Source organism: Papaver somniferum, chromosome 7, assembly GCF_003573695.1.
Source record: "Papaver somniferum cultivar HN1 chromosome 7, ASM357369v1, whole genome shotgun sequence".
NCBI classification, from domain to species: Eukaryota; Viridiplantae; Streptophyta; class Magnoliopsida; order Ranunculales; family Papaveraceae; genus Papaver; species Papaver somniferum.
In genome coordinates this window covers 24,670,923-24,684,147 of record NC_039364.1, presented here as the reverse complement: position 1 = coordinate 24,684,147, position 13,225 = coordinate 24,670,923, and positions in this window count along the sequence as shown.

The window sequence follows — 13,225 nt, the reverse complement described above, 5'->3', positions numbered from 1 at the left end:
CTAATGAAGAAAATTATGTAAACTTTTAAGAACTCTGCAAAAGCAGTGACTGAGTGAATTATAATTAAATATTAGAGAAAATGAAATAGTTAACCATTGTTCATGTGTGAATAGCTTCATCCATTGCCTTGGTTACGAGAGAATTAGCCGCTCATCATGTTGGAAAACCTCTCAAAGAATTTCATTGATGCTCAAAAATGGTTTACAAATGATGAGAATATGAGAAATACAATAAAACCGGGTTTGTAACAATTATATTTGTGACAAACCAGAGAACTACGACCCTCAGTGACAAAATAAGACTGCTGCAGCTGTGTCACAAACGCTGTGGCAAATAAGTCTGCCTGATGTACGACCCACAAGTGTGAGTCGTTATTACTGTAGAAAACCGACTGCTGCTGCAGGTCCGTTCTTCGTGTTCTTCATGTTCATCATCATCAGCAGCAGCAGAAACTGAGTTTGGGAAAACTCGAATTTCTTCTTCTCTGGCTCTCCTCAACCCCCCAGACTCTCGACACCCATTCTCTGTGATACCAGAAATCTATTTATACTCCTCAGCCTCATTTAATCACGCCATAACTCAAGATAATTATCTCTTTACTCGGCTTAAAGAGAAAATATTTTTTGGATATTTTCTTCCTTTAATTAGCTCTCCACGCGCTAAAATGATGTATAAACACTCCAAACATGATCTTACACGTTGTAGAATTGATTCAACACTCTCCAAACACATGAGTACACGTCTAAATTTGATGTGATCGTGTGATATTCATTTCTTGAACGTGCTTCCTAATTTCTTGATTGCGATGATTCCAGCCAATTATGATCGATCCTAACACCCAAAATGTCTTCCTCTATCCATATCACAAATACCCATTGAAAATCAGAGGTTTAATCAAACTCTAACCCCTCCAAAAATCGATCGACCCAACTGCCAGTGAGAAGAAATATTTTCCCGCCTTTTTCCAAAATTTGAATTATGAGAAGAAAAGTGTCCTCCCCCTAATCCTGTACGGGTGTCCCTTTAGCAATTGGGGTGGAGATAGTAATTTTGGGTGGAAATAGTAATTTTTATGGGTTCTTCCAAGACATTTCTGGGATGTTTCCGGTGCACTTCTGGGGTACTTCCGGTGCGCTATCAACGGAGCTCCAAACGTCGCATTTTAAACCAATTTCGCCTCAAAAGATTATTTTTCCAAAAACACCTATAAATAAATAAAACACCATAATAAGTATAAAAATGGGCACTAACAGTATATACAAATAAGATATATTAGACACATAAATGCGTCTATCATTAACCTATAGAGTCTCGATAGAAACCTAAGGTTAAAGGAGAATCGACTCTAGCTAATACAACTAGTATCACACAGGAGGTGTGGGGATTAGGTTTCCTAGTTGCTAGAGTTCTCCTTTATATGGACTTTCAAATCAGGGTTTGCAATCAATGTTAGCTTAGTAACAAAACATTCAATATTCACCGGTAGATGAAAACCTGAATAAATTCAAGCTAATATCTTTCAACCGTTAGATCAAACTTAGCTTGTTACACACAAATGAAATGCACATTTATTTAGGTTTGTGTAACCGTACCCAAACATGTACACTTAGTTGGTTCAATTGTAGTTAACCAAATGGTTAGCCATATGAGCACTTCCATATCAACCATATTCTTCTTTACCATAACTAGTTCAAATGGCTCAAATGAACTAGTTAGAGAGTTGTTAAATTGCTTAGATCTTATAGAAGTATACAAGACACAATCGAAGCAAAAACGATTTGATTCACTCGAATCAATTCATGAACTTTATAGCCACGGTTTGCAATTATGCATTCCTTAGCTTATATAAGTTTAAGTTACGAATAATCGTTTTTAGAATATAACCAACTTAAGCACGCATACTGGTACGCAGAATTAAGTACCCGGAATAAGTTTGTTTTCAGTTCACAAACTCTAGCAGAAATTCTAGGGACGTGAACTTCCGACAGTGCGCGTACTGGTACGCGGACTTTAGTACTGGTACGCGGACTTTAGTTCTGGTATGCGGACTTAAGTATCCGGAATAAATTTGAGATAGCAACGCATGCGAGTTCGACCGAAAAGTGCTCTAACAAGATCAATATCCAAGATCAATCAAGTCTTATCCAACAATTGCAATGAACTTATCTACTTGAATTGATTTACGTACAACATGTGATTTTCAATTATAAAGATAAACAATATAATGCGGAAATAAAAAAGACACCAGATATCTTGTTAACGAGGAAACCATAAATGTATAAAACCCCCGGGACCTAGTCCATATTTGAACATCAAATTGTATTAAGCCGCTACATACACTAGCACACTATCAATACTTCAGAATGAAATGTAGTTGAGGCCGAATCTACCGTCATGGCGATTCAGTTGTAGTCGCGCTCCTTACGACTCTTGAATCTCATAAAACTTTGTGCAATTAATTCCCTTAGTCGACGTACTTTACAACCTAAGAGTTTCTTCAACTTAATTGAAGACTTTAAACCAATCTTCCTCCCACAGATATATAAGCCTATATGTGATTTTCATTCTGATAAAAGATCGAGGTGAGGTAGGAAATCTGTTGTAATAGACAAAGTCTAGCAAACCTCAAAATCCGGTCTTATGACTTCCGAGGAGCAGCCTAAATTATTATTCACCTCACAAGAAGATACTTGTGGAATCACAAAGTCTGAGAGAAGAAACTTTGTGATTTCTATCTATCTTGCTTGTTGGATCTAAAGGCTCAACAATCAAAGAAAGATCAGGATACACGAACTATCAAGATAAAGATAGTTTGTACCTTGCTTCACGAATCCCTAGGTGAAGTCTTTTTAGTCGTTAAACCTAAAAAGGTTTAAAGAAGAGGATGACTCTAGTTTACAACTAGGACACACAAGAATAGTGGCAGGGATTCAAAGATCCCAGTTGTTTGAGGTTCTCCTTATATAGACCTTCAAGATCAAGGTTGCTTTAGATTTAAGATAAGGTAGCTTTGGAATCAAGTAATCAATAATCACCGTTAGATGAAAAACTTGACTTGAGATTAACATAACAGAATATACACTCTGGTTAGGAGGAACCATAATCGAACAGTGTACAATGACTTGTTCATGAAAGGTTACCTAAAACTAGCAACTCGAAAAACAAGCTTAACCATTTTCATACAATACTTTAAGACTTTAATCTTAAGTCACAAATGTGATCAAACATGTATAGATAGTGTTTTTAGAGAGTTGTTCAAATGCTGATTATCTCATAGAAATAATTCTGATGTATTTGAAAATATTCGACATGGTATGTACGTGTACCTGGTACGTGTATTATATACCTATTCGTGATTATTTTTGTCATGGTATGTGTACCGGGTTTGTATACCCTTAAGACAAAAATGGGTTCAAGAATTCACATATCTTTTATGGTTTTAATATTGGGTATGCGTACCTTTCCGGTTTAGAAACCAACAAATCTCTTTCGGTTTGCATACTAGGTATGCGTACATTCCTGGTTCACTAGTCAATAGACTTTTTACGGTATGGATACCGGGTATGCGTACCAAGAAGTCGTTACCGAACTATAGCTACGCTGGTACGTGTATTGGGTACATGTACTGTGACTCTATATTTATAACAGTTGTCCCAGTATGTGAACCGGTATGCATACTGTCATGTATCTAGATTTACAGTAGTTCTCTCTAATAATTGATGTGAAACATTCGCGAATAACATCAATGATACATATCACTGTTCCATAATATTTTAAATGATTAAATCTTGATCATAATTTAAAAAATAAATTGTTCTTAACCAAATTCATCAAGTATGAACAAATGTTCTTAAGCTTAGCATATTTCGAGAACGATTATCTAGATAAACTTGACTCGAAATTTCTATTATTCATGTAATGTATAATTTATTCAGGTGACATTGTATCATATATAGAAAGATGAAAACTTGAGTAATAGGCGGTTTAGTCTTCACTTACCTTTTGTTGATGAAGTTCTCCAAAAGCTTCGATTTATCTTCGCCTTCAAATGGTAGAACGCAGACGCAATGATGTCTGGTATTCAACTACACACTTCTATCCTAATCAGAGACTTGACTAAATATAGAATAGAAATCAAGATATAGTTTTGATAAACTAAATTTGGCAACAAGCTTGAGATAACAACACTTGTGAGTTCGACCGAGCAATGTTCTAACAACTTCTGTCTATTCTTTGGTAGACAAGCTCTTCATATGTTCAGCTACAATTCATCAGTTTCCCTGAACTCAAGTTTAAGACAAACTTAATTCATATTTTTATTCACATCTGAACTATCAACCAACAGTCACAGAACATCAACAATAAATCCCGATTTCAGAAGCTCTCTCGTATAAACCCATCTTCTATTTCAAACTCGAATTCAACAGACAGTCCATTAATCCTCTTTGGGTTATTTGGTTTTTGGTACTTACATTTTGTCCAACTTAGGGTTTGGCACTTTGAAATGACGTTGACGTGTGTTGGCCTGTTAAATCTTGACTTTTGTTTAGTAATTAAATAATAAATAAAATCTATTTAGTTAACATTTTTAGCTTGGAGAACCGTAATTGATTTTCAGAACCAAACTGACTTAGATTGAAACTAAATAACTTATTACCGATAGACACAACCATCACCAAAATAAAAATATCACCACCAAACTACGAAGATCATCACCCCTGGATATTTTTTATTATTCAAAATAGGTACCAAGTTCAAAAACTCGAAACTGGGGAAACAACGATAAACTCTCCAATTGCAATTGAAAATGAAAATTCAATACAATGAGGGGAAATTCAGTAAAACCCTAATGAACCCAATTCACAAACCACAACAACATATTCAACATAAACCTAATTTTGAGACATTGAGTGAAACCGTAACAAAATCGCACAAAAAGATAAATAAATAGGTTATTGTCAATAGTTGTTCATCAAGATTCAATACATGAACAAAATTCTACATTCTCTGCTACTGAAATTGGGGAAACAAAAATAAAAAACAACAAGATTCACTAGATTCACCATACCTATCTGAACTTAAATTAGGTCAGCGAATCCACTGTACCATTCTGAACCCAAATTAAATCAGTGAATCTGCAACAAGAACTAATCACTTCTTATCCTTTTTATCAAAATCAACCATTAAAACGTTAATGGAATCCCTACTGAAACCCTATTGAATTTGAATCAATTTTATTACGAACCCAACTAAAACCCAAAGAAAAAACCGTAACTAAATACAAATAGTACCGTAACTAAATGTTAATCATCTCTGTAAAAAAAATTACATAGCCTCTGTTTGGATCAAAATCTCCAAAATTAAACCCTAGATTCCAAATCTCTGCCATAATAGTTTATTTCATCATTTGATGCCATAAAAGCAAAGCTTGATATGTCTATATCATGAGTTCCAACAAGAAAAGGAAATTTATTTACAGCGGAGAATAAAGAGAATAGAGAAGTGATAGCAAAGACAAACAATTACAGAGAGCAAGATTTAAGATTTCGTGAAAAGCAATATAAGCTCGTTAGGTTTTAACCGGTGCCACTCGGTTTGGACCGGTGTGACTTGTCATAATAGGTAAAGGACTTGGTTAGTCATTGTTAATAAAGTATAAGATATTTTGGTATTTACAAAATCAAGTAATTGAAATTTGACTCAACAGAGTCAACGCGGGTTAACGTGAAGTCCAGGTACCAAACACCAAGTTGGACAAATGTTAGACCAAACATTAACGCTGGGCAAAATATAAGCACCAAAAACTAAATAACCCATCATCTTTCCCGTTTCTTGTTCATCTGGTTCGAAAACTCACTCATACTCAAGTTCCATCTCACCCTGAATTTCTTCATCTTCTTCTCATTGTTAAAATCAACAGTAGCAGATTCAATTGATTGCTTAGGATCCATGAATATCCATTTATTGCGTCATGTTTCGAAAGTTTAACCAAGACAATCTTGAACTGGATTTTTTTTTACCATAACTAAAGCTACTAAATTCATAGGATAATGTCTCATAAGATGGAATGTTAGATACGATGAGTAAATATGATCGGTCAGTTTTCACATACCTCTTTGTTAATGAATCTCTCATAAATGTCCTCGCTTTTTCTTCGGTCTTTAATCTTCGAGGGTTATTTACTGATATCTGATACTCTACCACCATGCTCTAATCCTAGTCCAAGACTTGACTTTAGTATACTATAAATCAAGGTATAGTTTTGTACATCTAATATTGAAATCAAGCTTGAGATAACAAAACTTGTGAGTTCGACCGAGCGATGCTCTAACAGACAGTCATATAACACAAAGCAGACTCAGACTTGAATAATTTATGGCCAAAATATTTCGAGGAATAGTTTATTAAAAAAGTATTCAAAAGAAGAAAATCATGGTGGAGAAGAACAATGAGGTCATGATTGGAAATGGTTTGGCTGTTAAGTTCTGTTATGGTAAGTGGAAGTTGGCAATTCCTTTTCTTATCACATACCCTAAGATATTCAAAATTATTGATAAGAAATATGCCAAGTCATGGGAACTAATCGAGAATGAGAAGTGGAAGATTCAATTATTGAATATTCCAACTAATTAGTAAATAGCTGGGATAAACGATTTTGTTGACGATCTTAGGACTCTCTCGCATCTTCAAGACTGGTTTCAAGGGATGTTATTAATGGATAACTTCTCAACATACAACATCTTACTCTTTTTCTCCCAAGTCTATCTAGGTGAAATACGTGCCTCGAAAAATCTCCATATTTGCCGGTTTATGTCCAAAATGCCATACCCACTATGAACAGTCTTAACAAAAGGGGATATGAGATTTCTGACTCTACATGTAGTTTATGCAACTCATAAAAAAAGGATGTGAACCATTTCTTAATCAATTGCACCATGTCAACACAACTACGAGACTGGTTTGTTGCAAATTTGACCTTAACTGGGTACACAAAGTCTTAGTGAAATCTTCAATTGGAGCCTTGGTCTATATCTAAAAGGAAAAAGATGGGAAAAAACTTTGGAAGCTAATTCCATTTGCAACCCTATGATCATGTGGTTTGAAAGAAGTGCAAGAAGAATGGAAAACAAGAGACCAAATGACAGTGCTATATACTTCGATCATTGAGGTGAAAAATTTTCTTTATCTATGGGGATCAAACACCAACTCCAACTGTAACATCCGCGTCCAAATTTGAGTTTGATTATGTCTTTATTTTTTCTATATGTATATATATATATATATATATATATATATATATATATATATATATATATATATATATATATATATATATATATATATATATATATATATATATATATATTTTTTTAATTCTCATGACGAGGTTATTATGTAAATCCTTTTTATTAGGGTGTAGTTTTGATGCTCTATAGAATCCTCAAATTTGCATATGTAATAGTCAAATTTCATTAAAATAATATGACTTAGATGTGCATTGAAGAATCTCAATACACCTTGCAAAAGTAAAGTCAATTAAGAACAACTAAAAACTTGAGCTTGAATCTGATAACTTGCTGTAAAAATTTCAAAGATCTAAGTAGTTTAAATACTTTAAAACATAAGAGATTCCTAACTATTTTCTATAATAGGGTGTTAATACAAGTAGGAAAGTTCGAATAAATGTATATCTTAAATGAATCGTTATAACTTGATGAATTTTTAATATGTTATGTTAAAATTATCCATGAATATATTCTAAAATTTTCAAAAAGATCAGGTGTCATTTTCTACTTCCAAGATTGGGGAAACTAAAACCGCATTATGTAAATCAGAATTTTCCGTACAACGTGTTCGTTGTTCATTATCTCATCATGTGTCGATCAGATCGAGCTGGACTTTTGTTATATTACTTATGATAACATAGTTTACTTACTGTATAAATTTAATGAAGATATGGTCATCATAGGTACTCAAGTTGTGAATAGTAAGGGAATGAATTGTGTAGTTGTAATGTGAATATTCTCATGACGTCATAAGAATATTATCTACTTCGTATTCATCCAATCAATTTACATTGTGAAAATGAGATGCTAGTTGACCATATATGGTACATGGTATAGTGTACTCAGGTAGCAGGTCTCTATATAATTATTAACTAACTATTAAGGCCACAATTATTACTAGCAATTGTAGTGCTTATCAACCATCTAGTTTGTTATATTGAAACTTATACTGGTTGGAGTTCTTGTATTGGGGATGTTGATTTAATATGCATGCACATAGTATACTTGATTGTGAAGTTAACTTTCAGAATTTATGTTGTCACGAGATGCATTTGTAGCTGTGGTATGATACTGGAAATTAATATATCTATATTATATGTGAACTTTTATGGATATGAAGAGGGGCCTTGAGCGGCGACCCCTAAATATCCTGGCTAAAGGAGTACGAATTATCCTTGGAAATGATCGATCTTTCCTAAATCCATGTGGGGCTTCCTTGGGCGAGCGGCTAATTTGTTTTCATTATGATTGACTGGATATGAGATATCCTTGGGATGGTCGTTCCCTAAATCCACATGGAGCTCCCTGGGGCGAGTGAATTATTGTATATATTTTAAACATGCTACACGGGACGAGTAAATTTTTGTATTTATTTTAAACAGGCTCCTTGGGGCGAGCATATTTTTGTATATATTTTAAATAGGTTTCCTGCGACGAGCGTATTTTTGTATTTATTTTAAACATGCTTCCTGGGGCGAGCAGATATTTATGATTATTTTAAGAAAGCTTCGGAAAGAGGAGCAGACTCCTATAAGGCGAGTTGTATTTCAAATGGTTTGAATGTGGATCTCAAGTAAGGGTATCTTTAATGTTTTTGACAATGTTATACTATGAGTATTATTTGATGAACTATGGTCGTGCTCTATCCCTCTGGGTACGTAGGCAGCCGCGTGGCGTTTCAACACTTGTGATTGACACTAAGCTAGTGATGTTGCTTCAGAGATTCGAGTAAGCATGAATTTGCGATAAATTATGGTATTCATTACGCGTATCATTAATTGAATTTAATTCGAAGTTGATTTATGTTCTTCTTCTTTAAACTTATAAGAAGTGCACATGAATGAATTTTCTTTTCATCAAGTGTACTTGGATTGATTAGATTGGGCTTAGACTAGGATCCATATGTGACATCTCAAGTTTTAGGGTTGGATTCATCTAACAATCCAGGCCCAAAGAAAATCAGGGTGTTACACCAATTAATTCAGTAATTTAACTTTCTGGAACCTAATCACTAATTAATTTGTCGGATGAATATATAATACTTATTATTTGGCTAAGGGGGTAAGTTGAATAAAATTTGTTTAGCTTCACTTTTAGTAGATGGTTGTTAAGTGGGTTTGGATAAATTGAGCCAAATTGTTTTTTCATTTTAACCCAGTTTTACGGTTGCAGTTAATTTGAAATGGCTGGAATAAGATTAATTTGTCTAGGTACAGGGATATGAGCGTGTCAAATGAGTAAGTTACACTTTAATAAACTACATTACCATATTACAACATCTAAAACGAAAACCCAAACTTCAATTTATTTTTTAATTGATCAAATATGTTAGAAATCTTTTAAATTTGAAGAGAATATTTGTGGTTGCACGTCGATTTACGGTATAGGTTTCTTAACATATGATTAGGTAGTCTCCGGTGCCGAAACTCCACATTTAGTTTGTTGAATTTATGGTGATAGGTTGTTTTTTATAATGTTGAACAAGTGAGTTTTATGGGTAAGAAGAACATAATTCAACCTAACAATATATATCAAAGATTTATGTCTACGATTAAATACCACCTAATCATTGGTTATGGTATGGTAAAATATTCTTTACATATGGGTAAGATTTCGTGATATTCTTAGTCGATTTTTTACATACGGCTAGGAAATTTTATCGACCTACCCAATCTGGAGATAATAAAATTAAATAAATAAATGATTACAAGTACCAAAAAAATATTATTAAAGCTAATTTTATTAATTATTTATTTTTGCTACTAATATCTCAATTTAGAGTTTTAAATATTGTGTTAATTTTTAGCCACAAATATAAGTTATGTCTAACTAACCTAATCTAACAGCTAACATTCAAAATGAGAATTATTCAACTATTATGAAAAATATTTGGATACAGAGTTTTGATGATCATATTTCATCTTATCTTGCAAGCCTTTGAATTTCTTGCAGCTCAAAAAATATGCTTTCTTTTTCCATCTATTTTATATAATTTTAATTTTCTTCTAAAAAGAAACAAAAGAAAAAGAAAGAAAAAACTAATTTAACAGGCAACGATGAGGAGACATAAAATATAAACTTATACTGGGGTAAAATAGTCAATTACAGGTATCCCATTTAATAACCCTAGCTATCTCAATTTCACTCTTTCTCTACCACCGCAACACACAACTAGGGTTATCTTTTCAAAACTCTTTGCGGCAATCATCTCCTTCCTTCACCAGCAACAACAACATCAGGGTGGAAGTAGCTATAGCCCAAGAGGTAGCACCAAACCTTGACTTCAATCTTTTCAACAAATGGACTTTCGATGATATTCAGGTAACCCCTCAACATGCAGTTTTAATAAAACCATCGACACTCTTTAGATTTAATCAGTTCCGTTGATTTTTTTATTCATTTGATTTTTTTGAATCTGCTTATTTTGACAATCTGATATCCATTTTTGTTCTCTATATTTGGCATTTTCTTATGATCTGTTCTTGATTATCTTTTTTTCCAGGTTAGTGACATATCACTTGCAGATTACATTGGAGTTAGTACATCTAGACATGCTACATATGTTCCTCACACTGCTGGGAGATACTCTACTAAAAGGTTTCGTAAGGCTCGGTGTCATACAGAACATGGTTACTCGCTACACTACCGAGGAGGATGTTGCAATCGTTAGAGTGTGGCTGACGATAGTAAAGCATCACGAAGATGCAAACATTTACATAGATGAAACCTCCGATTCTTTTTGGAACCGTGTGCATATTGTTTTTGTGGCATTAGACGTAAATCATAAGAAGATCGTTCAAACTCATTAAGAAAATATTCGAGAAGCTCTTTCCAAATTGGAAGCTTTTAAAGAGGAAATGAAAACCATAAACGAAAACAATCCTAATATGCCACGTGCTCAAAGAGTAAGTTTGTCAATAATTCGCCCATCAATTTTTTTTTGGAAAAATACTAACTTATAATTGATTTGTTTTTCGCTGGGAGATGGCCGAAGCTGATTATGAGGATCCATCGTAAGAAGTTTGAGCTTCATGGTTGCTATCGTATCTTGGAAGAAAGTACTTATACTGATTTCGATCACTATTATTGGGACCCATGTTTGCAATATAGTCATCTTTTCTTTAAATTTTAAAATTTTATGCTATGAAATAATATGTATGTCTTTCTGTTGTTTTTTTGTTGTTGCAAATACAGAATTAGTAACGGCTAGGAAATCCCCAACCGAGTTACGACTCATGGCTTGAAAAACCGCAAATCCTAACCGTTAAAATGAACTTAGGTCTGGGAAACTTATGTCACAGATGGGATATTGCGGTCACGGTCGGGAATTCCTAGCCGATCGAAAGAAAAAATTCTAGTTTTCTTCAAATATAGAACAACTAACGGCTAAGAAAGTGCCAACCGTAATGGAAAAATCATGCCTGGGAGTTCTTAGATTCCCAACCGTAACTGTCATTTCACGGTTAGGTCTACAAGAACTCCTAGCCATAATCAACCCAGAAGCAGTTTTCTTAAACCCGAAATTCATCAATCTTACTTACCTAAAGGTAAAATAAATAGTAAGTTTTTCAATTCTTAACATTGAGGATTTGCTGGTGTTTGGAAAGTTGACGGTGGATTCACTGAATCTTCAATTTGTTATTCAACACCTTCATAAACATTAGAATCATGGGTGAATTAATTTTGGTTTTAAAATTTGAATTAATTTTGATTTTAGGTAATATAAATATTTAAAGGGTAAATTTGAATTTTAACACATATTTGTTTCCCTCTACCCACGTTTAGGATATTAGAATCCTATTCAACCCCTAAACCAAAAAAGATTCATCCCCAATAATACGATTCAAAACAAAGGCATTGTTGAATGGGGAAAAAAAGTCTCTCTCCAAATCCTCTCCATAACCGTTTTTTCCAAAAAATTATACAAACCTAGTTTCTTCCAAATTTCTTCTTCTTCAAACCTAGATTTACTAGGATTGAATCTGATATATCAGATTTTCCAAGTAAATTTGGGTTTGTAATTGTATAGTTAACTTCTCTGCTTTCAAAAAAAATAACTTTGTGATTAGGTTTTAGAATTTTACTTTTATGTTATTGTTCTTCTGTTTTTGTTGTTTTAATGGTTATTTCATGCCTTGTTATAATTTCAATTCTAATCGCCATTAGTGCGTTTTATTATGGCCTATGTGCTCTTAAATTGAAATCTGATGGGAGATTCAAGCATATCTTTGAAGACGACCGATTCCGACGTGACGATGATCAAAAATTATACAAAGAAGATCAATGGCTATCGGAATGGGTCGTGATTACAATGATTAGCGGAAACCGCTTTGGCGGATTTCATTTTACTGAAGAAGAAGCCTCTGAATGGTTGAAGAATAATCAAAATACCAATATTTAGATTAGTCTTTTCCATTTTATTTGGTTTCATATAGATCAAAGAATTCATATTGTATATTGGTTGTATCGGTGTGCAATGTATCATGATGAAACATAAGGGTATATTTATCTACCACTTCTGCTATGTAACAATACAAACCTCAATCTGAATGAGGTAATCTAATGAATAATTTTAGGGTTTTTTTAAAGAAGGCGCACAAATTTAGGGATACTCAAAGTTAGGGGTCCTTTTTTTAGGTGTGAAATAACCATATTATCCTTACCCTAATAAAAATTAAAAAGAAAAACTGGAAACCTATTTTTTTTTAGTATTCCCCTTTCACTTTTCTTCTCCATCAAAAAAATCACACAAATCATGATGAATGATTTTTGATTTAGGTTATCAATAAAATCGTTTTGAGTAGCGACGAGCGACGCAAATTATGATAATCGAAATGATTTGAATCAAAACCATCTAGGTTATCAAAAAACGTCTAAAATGTATTTATATAAAAAAATCGAATTTGAATTTCAGTACCAGGTTAACTTTCGGTATTGT